Genomic DNA, 15,080 nt, shown 5'->3' with positions numbered 1-15,080 from the left:
ATTTACATGCACAAATCAAGCGGAGCATTATGGCGAAAGCTGTTTGCTCCACTTGTGAAAGTAAAATCTGTCGAGCTCTATTTGGCATTAAGATGTCAATTTTTATTGCCACATTGCTAGACAGGACACTGGGGGGGGGGGATAAATAAATAAATAATGGCACCTTATAAATATTTATTAACCCAATTAGGTTCAGGTTATATACACATATACATATACATATATATATATATATATATAAATACACACACACACATATATATATATACACACACACACACACACAAATACTTATGTGTTCCATGTAATGACAGACCTTTGTAGATTAGAGTTATGGAAGGCTGTCTGAAATAAATGTTTCTTTTAAATCAATTAGCACTTGATTCTAACAGAACACTTAATCAAATGAAGAAATAACAGACATCTCTGGATTGAATTTTTTTTGTTTTTTTTTTAAATCCATTTGTGTCCATGCGTGGGTGTAAAGGTTTGTCCTTGTGTGCTTGTGACTAAAAGCTTCAGTTCCTTTTAGGTCACCCTCCACCCATCTTCCAGGCTTGCGTAGCATTGCACTTCAAGAGAATGAAGTTGTGCTCTGTTGTTTTATACTTGCAGCAATTCTGCACACTGTCAAAGTAATGTATAAGCCTTTATATGGAGCGATATTTGTGCCTTTCTTTGAACCAATCCGATCACGCAGTGAGACAGGTATTCAGCGTTTAAACATCACACGCATGCGCTCAAAACCTGGTTGGCGCACTCTCAAATCTGATAAACTCTTCTCAACCCATGATCCTCGTGCTCGGTTCCGTGTCTGCTTGCGCGCGCTCGACAGCTGTGTGAAGCTGACACCCCACCCACGTCAAAAAATTCAGCAAATAGTCTGAATGGTTAGTGCTCCGTTTGTGCAGGTTTGTGCCGTTGAAATTTTCGTTTGTGCAGTTTTGGTTTCTGAGATATTAAAAATTATTTTTTAGGTCATCTAGAGTTCACTATCCCCCCATATCGCTCCAAAACAAACCAAAGTGGGCTAGTTCGTTAGTGCTCCGTTTGTGCAGGTTTGTGCCGTTGAAATTTTCGTTTGTGCAGTTTTGGTTTCTGAGATATTAAAAATTATTTTTTAGGTCATCTAGAGTTCACTATCCCCCCATATCGCTCCAAAACAAACCAAAGTGGGCTAGTTCGTTAGTGCTCCGTTTGTGCAGGTTTGTGCCGTTGAAATTTTCGTTTGTGCTACTTTGGTTTCGGAGATATTATGAAATTTACTTTCAGCCGATGACGTCATCCCAGCCCGCCACTTCAAAACAAAGCGCTAAGTTTTTCTTTCTTTGCTGGTGCTGAGCTGGATCCAAAACAAACCACGGTAGGCTACTTTTTCAGTGCCTCGTTTGTGCTGGTTTGTGCCGTTGAAATTAGCGTTTGTGCTGCTTTGGTTTTGAAGATATTAAACAATATTTGTTAAGATCATCCAGAGTTCACCACCCCCCCCCCCATTTTGCTTCGAATCCGACCAAACTGGTCTACTTTTTTTGTGCTTTGTTTGTGCAGGTTTGTGCCGTTAAAATTTGCGTTTGTGCTGCTTTGGTTTCGGAGATATTATGAATTTTATTTCGACAGTGGAAGTCATCAGAGCCCGACACTGCAAAATGAACTGGAGCTCTTCGTTTTTTTTAAAGCTTGATTCATAATTCACAAGTCTTATATAACCAGGGCAATAGCAACCATATTTTTTTTTCAATTATCAACGACAACCTTGGAGTAAACTCAAATGTTTAATTAAGATTTGCAGCCCAATAGTTTTTGCGGAGCGCTACGATTTTGTGCTGAGCTTAATACAAAACAAACCAAATTGGTCTATTTTTTTAGGCTTTTCTAATTCAATCTATATGCTTTATACTTTCAGCTGATAACACAGTCAATATGTTCATAGTTGAACAATATTTCCCACTTCATGCATAAAGCTAGTAAAAATTGGAGTGGTCCTTCAGCCTAATTAAAGGTTTAGTTTAGGTGGACAAAGGAACGTTTTAGGAGATTGTTCCTTACAGTGTTGTTCGATTTTAGAGGCTAACCGTGTGATTATTTGTTTTTGGCAGGTTTTTTGCTATTGTTTTTAGTTTGGGTATGTTTTCTGCGTTATATAAGCCTGTATACTTTAATTGCCTTATTGTTTGGTGCAGACATCCACCCTGATAAAACAAGGCGGAAGTTTCCCAGACTGGTTCCCAAGTAGCACACGGAAGCATTCGTTGATGTACGTCTTCAGATCAGGGTAAGGAGTGAAGGCCTTCACCAATGCACCAAGAATAGGAGAAGGCGGACTTCCTGTTTGCGGTAAGGCGTATTGCGTCACTTCCTGTTGTTGCTGTGTGAACGACGGAGCTTTGCTCCAGGCTCTCTCGCTTTTTATCTTTAAACCTCTTTGCTGTAACATCTGTTTCCAAACATAAGCACTTTTAAAACATTGTCTGTGGCTGCTCATCACGTTTGGGAACTCCTCGTGTTTCACATGGTTTGTTCTTTGGCGTGATAATAGGGCGCTAGCCTAGCTTTAGCCTATCGTTAGCCTAGCGCTAGCCAAGCCTTAGCCTCATAATGGCTTCTCCGGCTCTGACTAAGTCTCCTATCTGCTGCTCTCTGTGTCAGATGTTCAGTTATTCCTCTGCCTCCTTTAGTGATGATGGTACATGTAATAAATGTAGTGTTTTTGTAGCTTTGGAGGCGAGGGTGTCAGAATTGGAGACCCGGCTCCGTGCTGTTGAAAAACCAGCTGATAGCCGCTCTTTTGCTAGCGCGGAGCCGCATAGAGTAACTTCACGTAGCGAACCTAAAGCAGTAGCACCCGAGCAGCCTGGTAACCAGGCTGGCTGGGTGACAGTTCGTAGGAAGCATAGCTCTAGATTACAGACCCCAGATCACCACCAACCCATCTGCGTTTCTAATAAATTTTCCCCTCTGAGCGACAATCTCGCCGAGGACCCGACCTTAATTATTGGCAGCTCCATAATGAGAAATGTGGCACTAAAGAAACCAGGGACCATAGTTAAATGCCTACCAGGGGCCAGAACAGGCGACATAGAATCCTACCTAAAACTACTGGCTAAGGATAAGCGTAAATACCGCAAAATTGTTATTCACGCTGGCGGCAATGACACCCGGTCACGCCGATCAGAGGTCACCAAAGTTGGTGTTGCTTCGGTTTGTGAGTTTGCTAAAACAATGTCGGACTCTGTAATTTTCTCTGGTCCCCTGCCTGATCTGACCAGTGATGACATGTTTAGCCGCATGTCATCATTCAAACCGCTGGTTGTCTAGGTGGTGTCCAGAAAACGACGTGGGCTACATTGATAACTGGAGAACTTTCTGGGGAAAACCTGGTCTGATCCGGAGAGACGGCATCCATCCTACTTTGGATGGTGCAGCTCTTCTTTCTAGGAATCTGGCCGGATTTATTAGTTCTCCTAAATGCTGACAACCCAGGGTCCAGACCAGGAAGCAGAGCCGTAGTTTAACACACCTCTCTGCAGCTTCTGTACTGTTACCCATCCATTATCCTATTGAGACGGTGTCTTTCCCACGGCCAAAACTTAACAGATCAAAAACTGATCTAAAAGGAACAAATCATAAAAAAAAAAAAAAAAAAAAAAAAAAAAAAAAGAGGAATGTTATAAGAATTATTATTCTGAAGTCACTATGGCCTCACACCACTCGGACAGAGGAGGCCTGGAGACCTGATGTCTGTGTATAAGATCCACTGTTTTCTCTCTAACATGACAAACATAAAAGAAACAAAAGGATAGAAAAAAAAAATAAATCAAACTTTGTCTCTGACAAAATAAAACTCAAAACTGGATCAAGCTGAAGTCAATGACATCACCTTTAGTCCTTGTCCCAAGGATCAGCCCCCATGGCACTGCGGCACTGTTTCTGCATTCTCTCGCATCTGAGAATGTCTAAAATGAGACTAAATCTCTATGTTAGCACAATCCTATCATATTGACCAGGTTTCTTTGCAAAGAAAAAGAAGCAGAAAGATAGAGCTGTTAATAGCAGAAAGCAACAAACATCTTTAAGACACCACCTTTCCTGCTGGAAGATCTGGCATAACTTGGTTAAAACTAAGTATAATTTAGTGTCCAAATCTGATTATAACTCCTTTAATCTGAAAGCAATAACTCAGAGAAAAACAAGAGTGTTAATAGCATGCAGTTAAAACCGTGGTTCCCTTAGTGTCCCTTTAACGTGATGTTTTTCCCTTTTTTTCTCTGATCCTGGGAAGGTTTCTATTCTTCACCTTTCCTTTGAAACTTTGTTCAAAACACCTCCAAAAGAAAGAAAACAAAAAAACGAAAGAAATGAACCAAAAAAACTTAAAACAAAATTGTTTTCCAAGGAGCACAATTATGTCTTTTCCAATATGACATAGGTTTTTGACTTATTACAAACCTTTTTGATATCCTTCTGGTCCTTTGACCATGTGTAATTGCTGTTAGTAATACGTTTATTCATATATACCTTATCGAACCTAATTGGTCAAGGGTGAAACTTTAAAGCAATGATTGTTCCCTTTTAGTTTTTGAGCTTTTAGTGTTTCTCTATAAATGATAAGAGTTTTCCCCATAATTCAGCACATTGAGAAGGCTACCCAAAACAAACCAAGATTAGAATTAGAATTTAACCCTTAAGAAGCTGGCTTTATTTTATTTTTTCCCTCTGACATAGTTTTCGTGCCCCAGGCCAGAACACACAGACCCAGCCTCGCCATAAACATTCAGATGTTTAAATCATGGTCAGATTTGTTTATCATATCTATTGTCCTTCTCAGGTTATACTGTCCCTCTGAGGATCGCCTCAGCTCAGCATAACTAATAACATCAGATGATTTTGTAACTGATGACGCGTGTAACGTGGCCTTCTGATATTTTGACGCTTCTCAAAATTTCTCATTAGTTGCATTCAAATCCCAAGTAAAAAAATAAATAAAATAAATGAATAGAGAACCCTTAGAAAAACAACCATATTTAGTTCCATACAGTTTGTTCAAAGCACAGTTTTTCTCATCTATTTAAATCAAAAATCTTGTATATCTAAACTTCTTTCAACTGGACTGGTTTGTGATGAATCATTATTATTATAAGCAATGAGATCTCAGTAATTTTAAATTACTTTAGGGCTAAAAATCAAGTGATAGGATCTCAGCCTAAATTTGTAAAACAGTAAACTTAACAAGCTTATGTAACGCTTATTTCCAATTTCTAACAAAGCTGAAATATTTCCGTTCAAGCCATGTTAATCTCTCCGTGTATCAATTTAATTTGGTCCTGATATTTAATGTTAAAAAACAACCTTTGTTATTTAAATCTCTCTTTTACTGTACCTCTATTGTTAACATAGTCCATGCTTAAAATGTCATTTGAATTACAGAGCTGCAGTTCTCCCAAAACAAATGAACATTCTGAAACCATGAACATTACTTTTACCCCGAATTAATTCACACAGACGAACGTTTAGTTACATAGATACATACACACGTACGGTTACATACAAACGATGACATTCAGACAGACAAACACGTGCAGGCCTGCTTTTTCACCATCTTAAATAGTTCTATGTTTTTCATAATTTTTAAACGTCAACGCCGAAAGATGTTTTCAACGCGTTAAGTTCCCGCTTAGTTTAAAAGGTGGAGAGCGTGCGCTGGTTACGACCCCCCGATGCCTCGTCCACACGCGGTTTTACGCTTCAGTCCCGCAAGGATACAACTCTGTGTCTCGCAGACACCCGGACGCTTATCCATTTTTGAAAGTTATACGTCGCTATTAGCAGTTTAGACCAATTTTATCCACAACGGAAGTGCCTAATCGGTCCCCACGTAAACGCTTCCCCGGTGCAACGCCTTTTTAGTTTCGTTTCCGTTTCCTTGTTTTTATCGCTTTTCTTTTTTTCTCTTAATTTTATTTTTATTATTTAGTAGCAGTACTGCAATAAAATAAAAATAATAGTAATAATAATAATCCCTATGTGAGAAATCTGCATGTTTAATCAAATCATTTCAAATCATTTATGCATGTCATGCGTCTGGGCCCCTACGTTTTTCAGCATGAAATCGAACGTCTCACCCTGGGGCAAGGGTGGACCCCGAGAACTCTGCCTTTGACCCATTACACTGACTCTTCCGCTTCCAGACTTTTTTTTTGTTTGTTTTTATTTATTTTATCCTTTTTTTGTGTTTTTTATTATTTTTTACTCGTCCTTAGCACGATCGACCAACTAAATGAAAGGCCTCACATCCGATGGTCGCCTTTTTGGTATAATGGTCGGGGTCCCCACTTATCAAAGCTGCAAACGTCTTCGCAACAGTCAAGGACTTAAGCATCCCTGCCGCTTTCATCCACAACAGAAGTGGACAGCCTCTTGCACAAACCCAAGACAAGAGGACTTTAATGGACCAGCTGCAAACTGCTCAGCCGGTCACCTGTTCTCCAGGTGAAAATCACTCTGCCCCTCCTTCCCCCTTGTGGGAAAGTCCGTATTTCAGCTGAAAACGTATTCTAATTAAATTTTGAATTTTAGTTTAATGTTTAAACCTTAGTCACCGTTCGGTATTGCGAACCCTGTTTTATTTGCCTTAAGGATTAAATATAATTCATTATTTCTACCGGCTTTTACTTACTACCTTTTAGGTTTACAGTTTTTAATTTTAAAATTTCTTGAGGTATACTTTAAAATGGGGTTTAAAATTTAAAAGCTTGCAAGCATTTTTTGACCAATTGCATTTGTTTTTAAAAGAGCTGGAAAATAATCCCCTTACCGTCTCATGAAAGAAAAGGTTCGGATCTTCGCGCCGACGCCCAGAGACGCTCCGAGACCAGGAGCTCCTCCACATCCCTTGAAATTCCATTCGGTGTACCAGAGGCCAGATAACCTCTCCGGGCCGGCCAAAGCAGCTCCTGTCCTCGGACTCCCCCGCTCGTCGGTCGGAGATCTTGTTCGTTTACGCCAAATTGTTATGGGAGTTTTGGGTGGAATATTAAACAATAGTAACTGAGTTCCCATCTTTACTAAATGACGAGACGGTGGTATAACGTTCCAGCAATTTTATTGAGAAACAGAGCAGAGATTCACATAGATGGAAAGTAATCGCACCCCACGGTTCCGCTGCAGTCTCTGTCTGCCCTGTCTCTGCCTGCCTCGCTTTTCGGGCTTCCCCTAATACTGCACCGTGGCCTTCCCATGAGACAAAACAAAGACAGTCTATCGTAAACAATCAGTATCCCTCAGCAGCTGCAGCATTTGGCCTTGCAATCAGAAAACAGTGGATCTTATACACAGACATCAGGTCTCCAGGCCTCCTCTGTCCGAGTGGTGTGAGTCCATAGTGACTTCAGAATAATAATTCTTATAACACCTAATAAAAATCAATATGGTTCACCTTGAACCTAAAAATAAAATAATAAAATGTGGTCTATTAAATATAAGGTCTCTCCCTCCAAAGACTTTGTTAGTTAATGAATTGATTTCTGATAATCAGATTGATTTGTTTTGTCTCACAGAAACCTGGCTACAAGAGGACTATGTTAGTATAAATGAGTCAACCCCCTCCAGTTATTCAAATTTCCACATTCCCAGATCTGTGGGAAGAGGAGGAGGAGTGGCAACTATCTTTCAGTCTGATTTATTAATTAGTCCCAGGCCAACTAATAATTACAGTTCTTTTGAACATTTAACCCTCAGTTTCCCTCATCCAAACTGCAAAGCAATAAAACCTCTTCTGTTTGTTGTTTTGTATCGTCCACCAGGCCCTTACACTCAGTTTTTGGATGAGTTGTCAGATTTCTTATCTGATTTGGTGTTAAATACTGATAAGGTTATTATAGTGGGTGATTTTAACATCCATGTTGACACTGAATGTGATAACCTTAGTGTAGCCTTTAAAACTATCCTAGATTCAATTGGTTTTGCTCAAAATGTGCATGAACCGACGCACTCTCGGCTCCATACTTTAGACCTTGTTCTGACATATGGCATTGATTGTGAAGAATTAACAGTATTCTCTCACAACCCTGTCCTGTCTGATCATTTTTTAATAACATTTGAGTTTAATCTAACTGAATTCTCCACCCCCAAAAGAGGGTTCCATTATAGTAGATTTTTATCGGATAATGCTGTATCAAAACTTAAAGAGTCTGTCCCCTTTTTAATATCCTCAGTATTGCAGAAATGCCCTGTAGATGGCAGCATTGCTGTTTCTTCCCATTCACAAATCGATACCTTTGCTAACAATGTGACTTCCTCATTACGTTCTGCATTAGACAATGTAGCTCCCTTGAAAAAGAAGGTGATTATTCACAGGAAGCTGGCTCCTTGGTTTAATTCAGAGCTGCGTTCCTTGAAGCACAATGTTAGGAAATTGGAGAGAAAATGGCGCTCTACACACCAAGAGGAATTCTACTTAATCTGGAGGGACAGACTATTGTTGTATAACAAGACCCTCCGCAGAGTTAGAGCAGCATATTTTTCATCATTAATTGAAGAGAATAAAAATAATCCTAGATTTCTCTTTAGTACAGTTGCCAAACTTACCCAGAGCCACAGCTCTGTTGATCCATCCATTCCCTTAGCTCTTAGTAGTAATGATTTTATGGGATTCTTCATAAATAAAATTGATGCCATTAAAAATAAAATAATTGGCATCCTCCCAAACATGATTACCTCGTCCTCAGTAAGTGAGGCAGCATTGGAGGAATCTTTAGAATCTGTGCAGTGTTTGAACTGTTTAGAAGCAGTAGAGCTTTCTGAGCTATCTAAAATTTTAGCTTCATCTAAACCTTCTACCTGTATGTTAGATCCAATCCCAACCAAGTTGTTTAAGGACATATTCCCTTTGATCAGTGGCACTATTTTAGACATGATTAATCTATCCTTAGTAAATGGATATGTACCACAGGTTTTGAAAGTAGCTGTTATTAAACCTTTACTTAAGAAACCTTCTCTTGATCAAGATGAGTTAGTAAATTACAGACCTATATCTAATCTTCTTTTCTTATCTAAAATTCTTGAGAAAGTAGTTGCTAATCAACTTTGTGAACATTTACAAAGTAATGACCTACTTGAGGAGTTTCAGTCAGGCTTCAGAGCTCATCATAGCACTGAAACAGCTCTGGTGAAGGTCACTAATGATATTCTCATGGCCTCAGATAATGGACTTGTGTCTATACTTGTCCTGTTAGATCTCAGTGCTGCGTTTGATACAGTTGATCACAATATTCTCCTACAAAGACTTGAACATACTGTAGGGATTAAGGGGAAAGCATTAGGCTGGTTTAAATCTTATCTGTCAGACAGATTCCAATTTGTTCATGTTAATAATAAATCTTCCTCAAACTCTAGGGTCACCTGTGGAGTACCACAGGGTTCAGTCCTTGGACCAATTCTCTTTACTATATATATGCTTCCGATAGGCAAAATTATCAGACAGCATGGGATTAATTTCCACTGTTATGCTGATGATACTCAGCTATATTTATCCATAAATCCTGATGAATCCAATCAATTACTTCGACTGCAGTCATGTCTTGATGACATCAAAAGCTGGATGACTTTAAATTTCCTGCATCTAAATTCTGACAAGACCGAAGTTTTAATCTTTGGGCCAGAGTCCTCAAAAAATAAACTTCTTAACCAATCACTTAATCTGGGTGGCATTAATCTGGCCTCTGGTAATAAAGTAAAAAATCTTGGTGTTATTTTTGACCAAGACATGTCATTTAAATCCCATATTAAACAGGTTTCCAGAGTTTCCTTTTTTCACCTCCGGAATATCGCCAAAATTAGAAACATTCTGTCCAGGAGTGATGCTGAAAAACTGGTCCATGCATTTGTTACTTCAAGGCTGGACTATTGTAATTCTTTACTATCAGGAAGTCCACAAAATGCAGTTCAAAGCCTTCAGCTGATCCAAAATGCTGCAGCAAGAGTTCTGATGAAAATCAACAAGAGGGATCATATTTCTCCAATTTTAGCTTCCCTTCATTGGCTTCCTGTTAAATCAAGAATAGAATTTAAAATTCTTCTTCTAACGTATAAAGCCCTTAATAATCAAGCCCCATCATATATCAGAGCTCTGATTACCCCGTATGTTCCTAACAGAGCACTTCGCTCTCAGACCGCAGGTCTGCTGGTGGTTCCTAGAGTCTCTAAAAGTAGAATGGGAGGCAGATCCTTTAGCTATCAGGCTCCTCTTCTGTGGAACCAACTCCCAGTTTTGGTCCGTGAGGCAGACACCCTGTCTACTTTTAAGACTAGGCTTAAAACTTTTCTTTTTGACAAAAATTATAACTAGTGACTCATGTTACTCTCAGCTACCTTTATAGTTTTACTGCTATAGGCTTAGGTTACTGGAGTATATCAGGATCTAATTTTCTCACTATATTGAGTTCTACTGTTCTTCAATTATGCATTATGTGTTGTCATTTCTGCTTTAACTTTCTGTTCTCTCTCTTTTCTCTTCATAGTAGGTACACCTGGTCTGGCGTTCTGTTAACTGTGACATCATCCAGAGAAGACGGCTCACCCGCTACTACCATCTAATGTAGAACAGATTACTAGATCAATGTGTGCTTCTGTGCTTTTTTGTTTCTCTTGTTGTGTCTCTGTTCTGTCTTCTGTAACCCCAGTCGGTCGAGGCAGATGACCGTTCATACTGAGCCCGGTTCTGCCGGAGGTTTTTCCTTCCCGTTAATGGGTGGTTTTTCTTCCCACTGTCGCTTCATGCTTGCTCAGTATGAGGGATTGCAGCAAAGCCATGTACAATGCAGATGACTCTTCCTGTGGCTCTACGGTTCCCCAGGAGTGAATGCTGCTTGTCGGGACTTTGATGCAATCAACTGGTTTCCTTATATAGGACATTTTTGACCAATCTGTATAATCTGACCCAATCTGTATAATATGATTGAACTTGACTTTGTAAAGTGCCTTGAGATGACATGTTTCATGATTTGGCGCTATATAAATAAAATTGAATTGAATTGAATTGAATTGAATTGAATAGCCAGAGAAAAGTCACTCACGGCTTCCTTTGGTACAGCAGCACCCGTACGAAGCCATTCTGTCAGCCATGTTGCAATAGCATTAATGTCGTGTCTCTCTGACAGCATTTGCACAACTGGGACTGAGGAATTGTCCCCTGTCAGAACGCCCTGATAAAGGAAGATGTGGCCAGATGTACCATTTGGTCTCACAAGTCTTTTCACAACCGAGCCTGTTGCATCAAAGCAAACTACAGAGGGGCATTTTTTGGACAATGCTCTATACACATGGAGCTGAGTTGGACTTCAATAGTGGCAGAAGAACTTGTCTAGACCAATGTCTCTTATACAACCACTGTGAGGTGTGCTATATTTTAGCAATTGCAAAGACAAAATTGGATCTTTGTCACCTAATTCCAAATCTCTTCTCTCTTGCTTTGCTTTTCATAGGGTCGCCAAATTTGGTAGGTGACTTGGCTCAGGATCTCCAATATCCATCAAATCTGATGCCTTCGCTGACCTCCATACAGCCGGCTCCATCCTGCCCTCACACAGCTCTTTTGAAATCTGTGCACGAAGGTCTCCAGACATGAACCTCTTGGAACGGCCAGTGTGCAGGGAGATATCAGTGTCTTTGATGGAACACTCGAGAACCATTGGGCTGTTGACTGTTGGTTCTCTGGCACATGTCATTTTAACATGGCCTTGACACTCTTTACAGAAGCCCTTAATGTCTATGTAGTTGCTGGTTCTAGATGAATAAACTTTTGCTCTCTGGAACACAAATGTGCATGTACTTTTAACTTTTTTCCAGATCAGGTGGTTGAGTACATGACTCCAAGTGCCTGGCTTCAAAATCAGATATTCCCTTTTGCCGGATGATGAAAACTTGTCATTGTATTGTACTTTTTCAGGTACAAATTTCATCCATTCCTCAAAAGGGACTTCAAGCTGAAAAACTGAGCAGCTGTCCAGTCCAGGAGAAATGGAGCCAGAATCAAACTCTGTGTCCACACTGCTCTCAGGATCAGTTTCCTGCTCATTGATCTCCAAACATGACCAGATGTTGTGTCTGTTTAACTTTACAAAAGTGTACAGGGCTTTTGGAGACATCTTATTTTCCAGCTGCTGACTTAGTTCTCTCCAAATAGTGGCAGCTGGAGTGGCTATTTTGCCATTTAGAAAGATGGCCTCTTTTGAAGTGCAGAGAACTGCAAAAAGGGAATCCCTGTCTACGGATGGCTGTCGAGGCATCTAGTTAAAGAATAAAAAGACTGATTAGCATTAAATCAAACATGCTGGCCTATAATATCTGTCATGCCATGAAAAATTTATATTATAGAATTGTTACAACTCGAAACCTTAGTCGTCTTACGTAATTCTAGATGGCATTTATGCATTTTTACTACTTGTTAATGTTCAATTAAAGTATCAGTTCAACTTTAAAAATGTGTCTTAGCTCTGGAGTCTACAGATGTGCCTAATCACCTAATCATTGTGAAGCCTTGCAGAATGTTTCAAGAAATTCAAGTCTGGACTTAAAATGTAATTGAATTGTGGATTTCCAGAAATATGCATTGCAGTGTATGAAATTAACTTCCTGATCCCCTGGCCAAGTTAGCTAAATATGACATAGTTGTCATGTGCAAGTGTGACTAAAAATAACTTATTTGGTGCTAGGATTTACTCCCATGTGGCAGCTAGCCCTGTATGTATGGCATTTAACCAAGAATATCCCACTATTTATTCTCTTACCTTGTTCCAAAAATCTCATTTGACAGATGTCCAAAAAATTCCAAGAATGTTAATTTTAAGCCAAAAAATAAATAAATAAGACTATTCAAAGTTTTAAAGGCTAATGCTCTTGCCGCCTAGACAAGATCACTGGCTCACTGGGTGGCGTCACTCCCTATGGCATTGCGTGAGGACTTCATATATAAACTTGCAGAATCTTAAAAAAAAAAAAAAAAAAAAAAAAGAATCTTCACGACTTTATATATCAAATTTGCCAAACGCTTAATGCCGTTCTAAAAATTCTTACATTTAAGGTGAGAAATTGCAAATTAAGATTTGAAGCATTTCAAATGTTAAACAAAAGTAAATTACTTGGTTCAATTGAACCAAATTACTTAGTTCAATTGCCTACGTGCTGTGCACTTCCGTTTTTTTCATTGGCTTTTTTTTACCCGTTTGCTGCCGAATATGCGGAAAATAACTGTCCACGATGTGAATAGGATTATCAAAACCACCTTAAAAAAAGCCCAGTTATTTTAAAATACAATATAAGTAACAGGTAAAATAGTTTCAGAAGTTATAAGCATATCATAACGGTTGCAGATCGTGAGGTTTTGAGCAAGGCGTGTGTATAGGCAGGTGCTTCCCCCCTTCATTTCTGAGAGGATAATATTAAATTACTTTGGACAAAGGTAAATGTATTGGTGGGTTACTTGACATTGCTGCCTAAAGTAAGGTTCTTTAAATGAGACAGAATAAATCGTAATATTTATTAAAGGAATAAAGTACAAAACAATAAGACATTTTACAATAGCAGCTTAAATAACATGCATGACAAAAGAAAAATACAAAATTAATAACTGCTTTTCTTGAGAAAAGTGAGACCAAACGGTAGATCTGACCACATCTTTTTACACCAATGAAGAACATCATTAAGGACGCCAGCCATCCTGCACATGGACTGTTCCAGCCTCTCCCCTCAGTCAGGAGGCTGAGATCCATGAGATGGGACTCGTGGTGAAACTGCCTTCATGTGTCGACTTCATGGCTTGCTGTTGTTATGCCATAAGCTGGTTGAATATGCTTATTATTATTATTAATTATAATTTGGTATTATAATTTAAATAATAAATCATTCAACTCAAATTTCCGCTATAACAAATATAGTTCAAATGGTGGTGATGTTAGCTATAAGCTTATAAGTATTTATACCACTAATGCATTAGTTAACTTGCTGTTATGAACTCATTTATGCTGGAATAAATGATTAGGTCGGACTGTTAACCGACCAGGTTTATCCAGCAGGCTGTGAGAGCCCCAATGTAACTGCAATTAGAGTTTAAATCCTTATTCCTTATCACCATCCAATGATATTGTCTCTGTATTAATATCAGATGTTAACTCCAAAGGAGGTTAGCTCTGATTTCTGAATAACCATGTAACTGTGAATTGGACTGAACACAAAACAATGTCTATTCCGCAGTGGTTGGTTTTATTGAACCAAAAGCAATTCCCTGTTACAGTAATTCTCTGATTCAAACAACTTTGGAATTCTTACTCATTACTAAACTAACATGCAAAATATATATGTGGAAATAAAGAACAAAACAAAAATAAACAATGGATTAAAATGAGCGGTTAGCAGATCTTAACTTAACTCAAAGTTGTTTAACACCGCCCTCGAAACACCGGCATTTCACGTATCAGCATTGATAAACAGAACAGCTTCGGGAATCTCACTGGACGCTTTGATGTCTTACACAAAGCTAGTTCAGCTAAGCTACCTACAGTTCAGATATACGTGACCCTCCCAAGATGGCTGCTACGATGACGTATGAGGGGAGGTCCTAATGACGTAACCACGCTTACGCTGATGGGGTAATGCCTCGCTTCGAGAGGGGGGCAGCTAACTGGGAGTTTAAAGCAAAGCCCGCGACTTGAGCTCGGACAAAGAAATTAAACTAATAAGAAGAAGCGAAAAGAGAGAGAGGGGGGGGGAAGCAGGGAAGAAGATGGAAAGGAATGAAGCAATAACCCACGGCGGGGTTATTGATGAATCACAAATCAAACAGCAAAATCAATTGTAAAATGCATGCACATACAAAGAAAATGTTCAGCAAAATAATTCCAACTTCGTCGTGGAATAAAAGCATTAACCAACACCTACAAAGTTCTAACGCCTGCCCAGGCACTTCTAAACACCCTGTTGGTGAGACAGAAATAAAAGGGGAGACCCCGTTACTTTTAGGTGCCTCGAGGCTGGTCCGGAGTGCTCCGAGTAGTGGCTTTCTGGACGCGCCTTGACGAGCGCAGTTGTCC

At 39.3% G+C, this 15,080-nt stretch overlaps 1 long non-coding RNA gene across 2 annotated transcripts; it reads left to right on the top strand.

Moving 5' to 3' along the window:
- Window positions 1-1,310: 1,310 nt before the first annotated feature.
- On the top strand, window positions 1,311-11,813 carry LOC118565182. 2 transcript variants are annotated; one of them, XR_004932240.1, is made up of 4 exons: window positions 1,311-1,363; window positions 2,181-2,272; window positions 11,154-11,389; window positions 11,478-11,813. It is a non-coding gene; the product is annotated as an uncharacterized LOC118565182 (long non-coding RNA). The 2 variants fall into 2 exon arrangements; XR_004932239.1 differs by lacking the exon at window positions 1,311-1,363 and having other exon boundaries at window positions 1,981-2,272.
- The last annotated feature ends 3,267 nt before the right edge of the window (window positions 11,814-15,080 follow it).

The sequence above is a fragment of the Fundulus heteroclitus genome, chromosome 13 (genome assembly GCF_011125445.2).
Source record: "Fundulus heteroclitus isolate FHET01 chromosome 13, MU-UCD_Fhet_4.1, whole genome shotgun sequence".
In the NCBI taxonomy this organism is placed as follows: Eukaryota; Metazoa; Chordata; class Actinopteri; order Cyprinodontiformes; family Fundulidae; genus Fundulus; species Fundulus heteroclitus.
This window is presented reverse-complemented; position numbering and strand designations above follow the sequence as displayed.